Source organism: Dreissena polymorpha, chromosome 2 (assembly GCF_020536995.1).
Source record: "Dreissena polymorpha isolate Duluth1 chromosome 2, UMN_Dpol_1.0, whole genome shotgun sequence".
Lineage (NCBI taxonomy): Eukaryota > Metazoa > Mollusca > Bivalvia > Myida > Dreissenidae > Dreissena > Dreissena polymorpha.
Window position 1 is genome coordinate 34023076 of NC_068356.1, and position 8398 is coordinate 34031473.

Sequence of the window (8398 nt, forward strand, 5' to 3'; positions counted from 1 at the left end):
ACACAGATTTACCGTTTACTTTTTGAAATAAAAATAAAAATGCAACATGCATCATTCGTATTTTCAGCATTGAATTAATCAATTTAGCCATAACGTTGTTTTAATTTTAAAATTGAAGGATGTGCATACAATTTTCAACATATTTTTTTAACAATAAACATAGCTTATGTGCTATATTAAATCAAATTACGTTAGAAAAGAAATAAAACGCGTCGCAAAAAGTATGCGATGTCGGCAGGAATCGAACCTGCGCGGGAAGATCCCAAAGGATTTCTAGTCCATCGCCTTAACCACTCGGCCACGACAACTTCATATCATTGTAACCTTAAATTAGATATCCATAAATAATCAGGTAAAAAGGCTCGCTCGATCTTTGAAGAAATCGCGAAATCGTATTTTTCAGATGATGATTGGTTCAAAGTCAATATTTATAGTGAAAATAATGTATTCTAAATGAATAAGTTAAACATATATTAAAATTCGAAGTTTGAAAAAAATATAATGCATCTCTCGGAAATAAGCGATCATTGAAGATCGGCAATGATCGTAAAATAAATCGCGGGAAATCATTAGAGGTGCGCTACCTTAAAGCGCTGAAGGTATTGCAGTTGTTCGCTCTTTGAAAAAGATGAAGCTTAGTTTTTAATAAATAGTACAGCCATATACAACTTTATTCAACTATATTGCAACTGAAAGAAAGGGAATCTTAATAGACATGAAACAACACAACCGTGTTTAATCAGGTGGGTCAATAATGTCTTATTAGAGTAAATAAAAAAGAAACCAATTAATATGAAACTATTTATTACACTTAACCTATTTATGGTTAAAGCTTTCATAAAGGAACGTGCGTTTATCAACAAAAAATAGGCCTGAATTGCACGTTGTTAAAACCAATTAATTTAAAAAAGAGAAGAAAATGTCTCTGACAATAAACATAAAATATGATAGCAACATATTATTTGTGACGATAATTAAACTCGCACATTTGTATGGCCGTACTGCTATTATTTCATTTCATTCTTAACGTTTACTTCTTTTACCAATGCTTCCTTACTGCCAATGAAATGTCCTTAATGTAATTGAGTAACACGTTTCGAGAGAAATGAGCTGAGACATTAATGCAACTCTCTAATGTGATCATTGAAAATATTGTTATAATACAAGCGTTTTTTATACCTGATGGAACAAATAAAAAGGAAGCAAAGAGACTCCACTTTATGCATATTCATATTTAAAAAGATTAAATCAATCTTAATTCTTTATAGTAAATGCAACTTTTCCATTTTGCTTAACACATAAACTATGTGTGACAATTAACATAAATACTGCTCTCAAAGAAAATACTAACTAGTAAGTAAAAAAAATGAAACGCAAGAATTGTAATGTATTTCTTACATAATAAAGTACATTTGCTATACATGACTATGTAATCCTTATGCAATCATGTGATTTATTTGGACTATAAAGTCAGTCAGTTAAAAACAAATATTATATGTCCAACATTTATTAGGCTCGTTATTCATAAAAATACTGTTTGTTTTTCCAAAGTTTAGTTATCAAAATTATTGATTAAAATGCTTAGAAAATATCAATAATTTTGTGCTACATCTACAATACTTTTAAAGCTCAAGACTTAAGCAATTTATATTGTTTGATGAAGAAGGAAAATCATAATGGACAAGTACTTTCTTAAAATCCTCCTGAGACTTAAATCCTCCTCTAAATGTGACTTCTTTAGTGTTAAAAAAATTTATATATATATTTCACCTAGTTATCTACTTTTTTATCCTACATGACCCAGTTCCGAACTAAGGCAAGATATCATTGGGAAAAATGTTCCGATTAATTTTCATAAAGAAACATGTGGTCAATAAATGGGGCCTCTAGAGGTTTAACAATGTGGATTTTGACGCACGACAGAAAAAAGACGACCTAACGCAGAACAGGAAGATGATCTAACGCAGAACAGGAAGACGATCTATCGCAGAACAGGACTTGCATCTTTCGAAATGTATGCCTCATATGAACGCACAATAACAGACACTTGGCGTATTTTGAAACATTTTGCGTTCTTGACGCAGAAAAAAAATCACTGATAGGGACATATTGTTCTCAACATTACAGTTTATGATTTATAATTGCCGGATTGTTAAAAATTCTACAAGGTTTGGAATAAGCGTCAACTTCTTTAATAGCATTTCCGTCCAGACAGCGCTGCCACTGAAAAGATGACACCATTTTTCGTTGAAGTTGCTTTTTGATTAAAAAAATAAATTCCGAGGTGTAAATAAGTACTTCAAAAAGTTTAAGTAAAAAAAATATGCAAAATAACCATCGTTAATAAATAAATAAAGATTTTAACATAACATTCATTATTCAAAACATAGGTCCTACATAAAAAGTACATAATTTATTGAAATACCTACTTCATTTCAATCTGATTAGCCTGTCTGGCAGCATGTGCTTATAACATTTTAAATATATATTTTAAAAGTTCTTCCCATGCATTTTTCCAAATTCTTTGAGTCGGGGTTACTCTGGACCGCCAAAGGGGTGTCGATTATTGCTGAAAAGATAATACATGAAATGTATGAATTTTTATATGGATAACTTCAATACAACAGATTCCGACATTGATCTAAAACACTATTTCTCATTAATGTTCAGAGCCTACTTCCCAAGCTGGATATCCTTTATACTGAATTGAACGATTTCGACATTCTTGCCTTCACTGAAACGTGGATTAATGATGATATTCCGAGTACAGAACTTCTGATGAACTCTTTCAAAGTTCCCGAACGCAAAGACCGTCAGGATAGACATGGGGGTGTAGCGGTTTATATCAAAGAAAACCTTTTTCATAGGCGGCGAGATGACTTAGAAATAATTGGTGTTGAATGTATTTGGATTGAAATTACTGTCTCGAACCGGCCTCTGCTGTTTGGAGCTTTTTAAAGACCCCCAAATACCACACCCCAACAACATTCTGCTCTCACAGACTCAATACATCTAGCTTTCGATACTGGTATCCAAGACATTATTATAACTGGCGATTTTAACCTGAATGCCAATGCCACGACATCAGTATCTAAGCTTAAGTCTATATGTGATCAGTTCTCACTTACACAAGTAATTTCTGAAAACACGCACTTTACAGAATCTTCTGCAAGCTTAATAGATCTAATATTAACATCAAACCCAAACATCATTCTTTCTAGTGGTGTTGCTGACCCATTTCTAAGTCAAACAACAAGATATCATTGTCCTATTTATTTTCTTTTAAAACTTCATAAAAATCGACAACGTACTTACTCAAGACACGTCTGGCTCTTTGACAAGGGCGATTTTTCTTAACTGCGTCATGATATTTCCAATTTTGATTGGGACTCATTACAAAACGAAAATATTGACATCTATGCAAAAAACATAAGTGACAACATAATTAAATTATCCAGTCAATGTATACCTAACAGAGATGTCCTCATTCGTAATAATTACCCACCTTGGCTAGACAATAATATACGGCGTTATATTCGGAAAAAAAAACGTGCTTATCGTAAAGCAAAAAATATTAACACACCATTTTTGTGGCAAAATTTTAGAACAATTAGAAACAAAACGACAGAATTTATAAAAAGCTCGAAAGGAAATTATTTTAACAAACTTACCGAAACATTAAAATCAAGCAGCAAAAGTTCCAAAAATTGGTGGGCAACATTGAAATTTTTTATTAAATCCTCGGGAAACTCCGAAAAACCACCAATCCAATATGGCAACAAAATAATTGATGATGCATTCGACAAAGCAAATATTTTAAACAATGTTTTTACATCCCAGTCAAATATTGACCACTGCCAAATACCAACATTACCGAGAGTCACAAACAGAACCCAATCAAGCCTCAGTCAACTTATTCTTGAACCATATGAAGTAGACCTAGTTCTAAAGGGATTGCCTCTAGGAAAAGCTTCTGGTCCTGATGGACTAAATAATCGATTGCTCCTTGAATTGTCCTTAGAATTGTCTAGTCCTTTGAGTACGCTCTTCAACTATTCCCTTCGCACGGGATCCTTCCCGTCAATTTGGTAAGACGCAAATGTTTGTCCAATTTTTAAATCCGGCGACCCGAGTCTTGTAAATAACAACCGTCCAATATCATTACTAAATACAATTGGAAAAGCCTTCGAAAAAATATTTTTCAAGCATACGTTCAATTACTTGCATGACTACAATATCCTAACGCCGTACCAAACGGGTATTTAACCTGGCGATTCCAAAACAAACCAATTAACGTATCTTTACAATATGTTTGCCAAAGCTGTTGATTCGGGGAAAGAGGTCAGAGTAGTATTTTGCGACTTATCAAAAGTGTGGCATGACGGCCTAATTTTTAAATTTAACGAAATTGGAATATCTAACATTATGCTTACTTGGTGTAAATCGTATCTTTCCAACCGTAGACAACGAGTTGTCGTACCAGGTTCATGTTCTCAGTGGAATGTCGTACCTGTCGGTGTCCCCCAGGGCTCTATACTAGGTCCCTTGTTATTCCTTATCTACATCAATGACATTGTTAATGACATTTGTGCAAACATTAGATTATTTGCTGATGATACCTCACTCTCAATCATTGTCGAAAATCCAACTCTTGCCGCAAACACTCTGAACGATTATCTACAAAAATATCCGTCTGGGCGTCTAAATGGCTTGTAAATTTCATTTCGAACAAAACAGAATCTTTACTTATATCTAGAAGCACACATGACCATGCTCACCCTACACTCATTATAAATAACACTCCAATTAAAGAAGTTTCTTCTCACAAACACTTGGGTGTAATTCTGACAGAAAATTTAAATTGGTCAACCCATATAAATTATATAAAAGAAAAGTGTTGGAAACGAATTAACGTAATGAGAAAACTTAAATTCAAACTCGATAGACAATCCCTTGAAACTAGATACATCTCGTTTATTTGTCCAATTCTCTAATACGGTGACATCCTATTCGACAATTGCACACAGGCCGAAATATATGAGCTCGAAAAAATTCAACACGAAGCAGCAAGAATTGCTACTGGCACAACACAACTAGTATCTATTGAAATGCTTCAATCAGAAATCGGTTGGAAATCTTTAGAATCTAGGCGAAATAAACACAAACTCATTATGATTTACAAAATGAAAAATTCGCATGTTCCTGATTACCTTGCTAACCTTGTCCCGCTTACAGTAGGTCAGTCTGCCCCGTACTCTTTAAGAAATAGAAGCGACATTCAAAACGTCAACTTCCGAACATCATTCTATAAGAACACATTTCTACCCTCAACCATCGCCAGTTTCATTTCCTTGCCAAGTCAAATTCAAAATGCACCATCTATTGCCGCATTTAAAAATATGTTGAATACTAACACTGAACCTACCAGTAGTCCAAAACATTTTTACCATGGGCCGCGAAATCTTCAAATTTTATATACACGTCTTCGCACCAATTGTAGTTCTCTTGCTGCCCATCTTTTTAGAAAAAAATAATGACTCGCCTAACTGCATTTCTTGTGACGAAATTGAAGACTGCAACCACTTTTTCTTTCATTGTGCTTAGTTCAGTATAGAACGAGCTCAGCTTATAAATAGTGTATCGCAGATATGTTCTCCATCACTATATGTTTTTTTTTGGTGATCCTTCGCTTTCTGTCGATGAAAATTGTATCATATTTGACCATGTTAAGTGCTTTATAAAATAAACGAACAGATTCTAGCCGCCATCCATTTTCTTCTCTCAGCCACTCTTCTTCTCCATAAATTTCTACATGACCTTTTACAACCTCGAAATCAATACTATTTTTCTGTTTATGTTTCCTCCCCCCCCCCTCAATTTCTATTTCTTTACCCTGTAAAATTGCTTGTGTTTCTTTCCATCAATGTTAGTGGACTTGTACATACGTTGCATTCTGTATTATGTTTTTTGGACTTGTAAGTTGCATTTTGCAGCTTTTATTGTCAATTTATTACGACGTCATGACATAATGTCATGCGTAAATATATTATTTATCGGGAGAGGGCTCCAATAAGGTTCGCCTTTCAGCCCAATCCTATGTCAATGTCATGTAACTTGTGAATATATTACTATGTCGTAATAAATAAGTTTAAACCAATACAACAGTTGTGGGATTGCACATCATTTTCTGAATAGTTATTGGGAATTTAGATACGATGTTTTTATTTGTTATATAGGAAAATAGTAACACTTAGTTATAAAATATATAGCATGTTGTTATTGATTCCCACGCAGTTACACTTTCTCCTTTCATTGTAACTTGTCATGTAAAATATGTCAGAAAATATTTTTTTCAAAGCCTACTTCACTCAAGTTCGAATGTTGAAATTATGTTATAGATGCCAAAATACTGCAGTGGCCAAGATATTCTCGCGAACCTTAAGGAATAATCATCCGCGTGTAAACACGGTATTTATTTATCGGATAAACTATTGAATTGACAATCATATATGAGTACTTCATTTCATTATTATTATTCGATGAAAATCCATAGATTTTAACTGTAGTCGCAACAAGAACAACACTATTCGTTGTTCTTATTTATTATTACGTCTGGTATTTCCGCGGTAAATATGTCAGACAGTACTAAAATTAAACCAAACATGAATAAATCAAAGATCTGACTTACAATAAAAAGCAACAATCAATTAAATTTATGTCATTTTAAATTATTTAACTAAGTCAAGAAACACAACTAAATAAATATCACATTTATTTTCAGGCACTGTCCATTTTTTTATTTCAACATGGATTTTAACTAGATTTGTGCTTCGAATTATATTTTCAATCCTTATAAGACAATTAATTACTAAGAATCGATTGATATTAACAGAGAGAGAGAGAGATGTTTTCTCTCAAATTTAATAAGTAGGTCACACAGGTCTGTTTGTGAACCAAAGCCAGGGGGCATAAACGATATACAGCGTGAATAGCCTACCCGCGAGAATACCGGGTTTGATTAGACTTTCCTGTTCCGAGCTTTGGTTCGATATCAAAACGAGGCAGCCCTCTCTTATTTACGTGATGAGTTTTTTCCCTATGATTCCTGGTTCACCTGGATACTGTAAATGTACCAGAAGTCTAACGGCTCCAGACTGTCCATTTCAGTCTTCAACTTTGAAAGGCATGTAAATGTGGAAACAAATGACGCAATTGCAGACTCATTCGACTAGCAATTAACCATATCTAATTCCTTTTGATTCGCCAATGCCTGGCTCAAAGTAAATAACAGGTATTTAAATTAACACATCTCCTTTTATTTTAAATTTTACTTCATGCCAAACTTAGTATGATATAAAAATCGATGTATATTTATTATTGTGTGTAAATACTTTTTGTAATACGAATCGTGTTGGCTTCTGTGACAGAGTAAAATCGTATTATGCAATCCTTATGCAATCGTATGCGAACGGCCTCATTTACATGTCATTGAGCCTGCCTTTTATTTATAAGCGCTTCTCTTCGATAAGATAACATTGTACGATGGTTATTAATTTTATCTCAATAAACTGCGGTTAGTATTATTCTAATATATAATTACCGTCTTTCACGCCAAAATGTAAATACACAGTTTCAAAAATGTTTTTCATTAATGATGATATTAATATGATATTAATGCTGTTTGAAAGCGATCTCATAACTATCTCGACCCAACCTTCAGAACTGTCACCTACATTTATGAAGGCTTATCAAATAGTTTCTGGACAATCCCTTATTGATATCTAACTGCTTTCAACACGTGAATAGTGTGTAAAAACGTCAACTTAAACAATATCTTTTGTATTTATCTTGTTTTTTACTGTCTAAAAGTAGGCTATGAATAATTGAATGCTTAACCGCGGTCGTTAAAACGATACAACGAGAAAAACACAATACGGTCAACTTTATTTCACTGGTAACTTGAAGTTAGCATATTAATCATAAAATGTATTCCAACTACTGTACAGAAGAACATGGCACCTCATATATAACAGACTCATTGCATTTTAATGCACTTTGTACATGTACATTCGTAAAGTTGGAAATTAATGTTATAAGTTCCATGATTCAAAAACAACACTCATCCTTTTCGAGATTTTATAGAATATTTTCATGTAAATAATTATTTTACTTTGCTTGTTGCACGAAACTAAATTGCACTCGATTCGTGTGAAACAAACTTGAACTGAGAAAGTTTAATGAACCGTTTGTACCAATTTGGTCGCTATTGGAAACAGTTAAATGAATTCCCTGCGTTTGTATTAAACTTTAAATGCGACAAAAACAATATACCGTGTCATCACTCAAATGCAAAGATTTGCGCGAATATCAGAACATTTGAATTCACGGAATTTTCACG

At 33.3% G+C, this 8398-nt stretch overlaps 1 non-coding gene across 1 annotated transcript; it reads right to left on the minus strand.

The window, feature by feature from the left end:
- Positions 1-226: 226 nt before the first annotated feature.
- Trnas-aga (transfer RNA serine (anticodon AGA)) lies at positions 227-308 on the minus strand. Its single transcript has one exon. It is a non-coding gene; the product is annotated as a tRNA-Ser (tRNA).
- Positions 309-8398: the final 8090 nt, after the last annotated feature.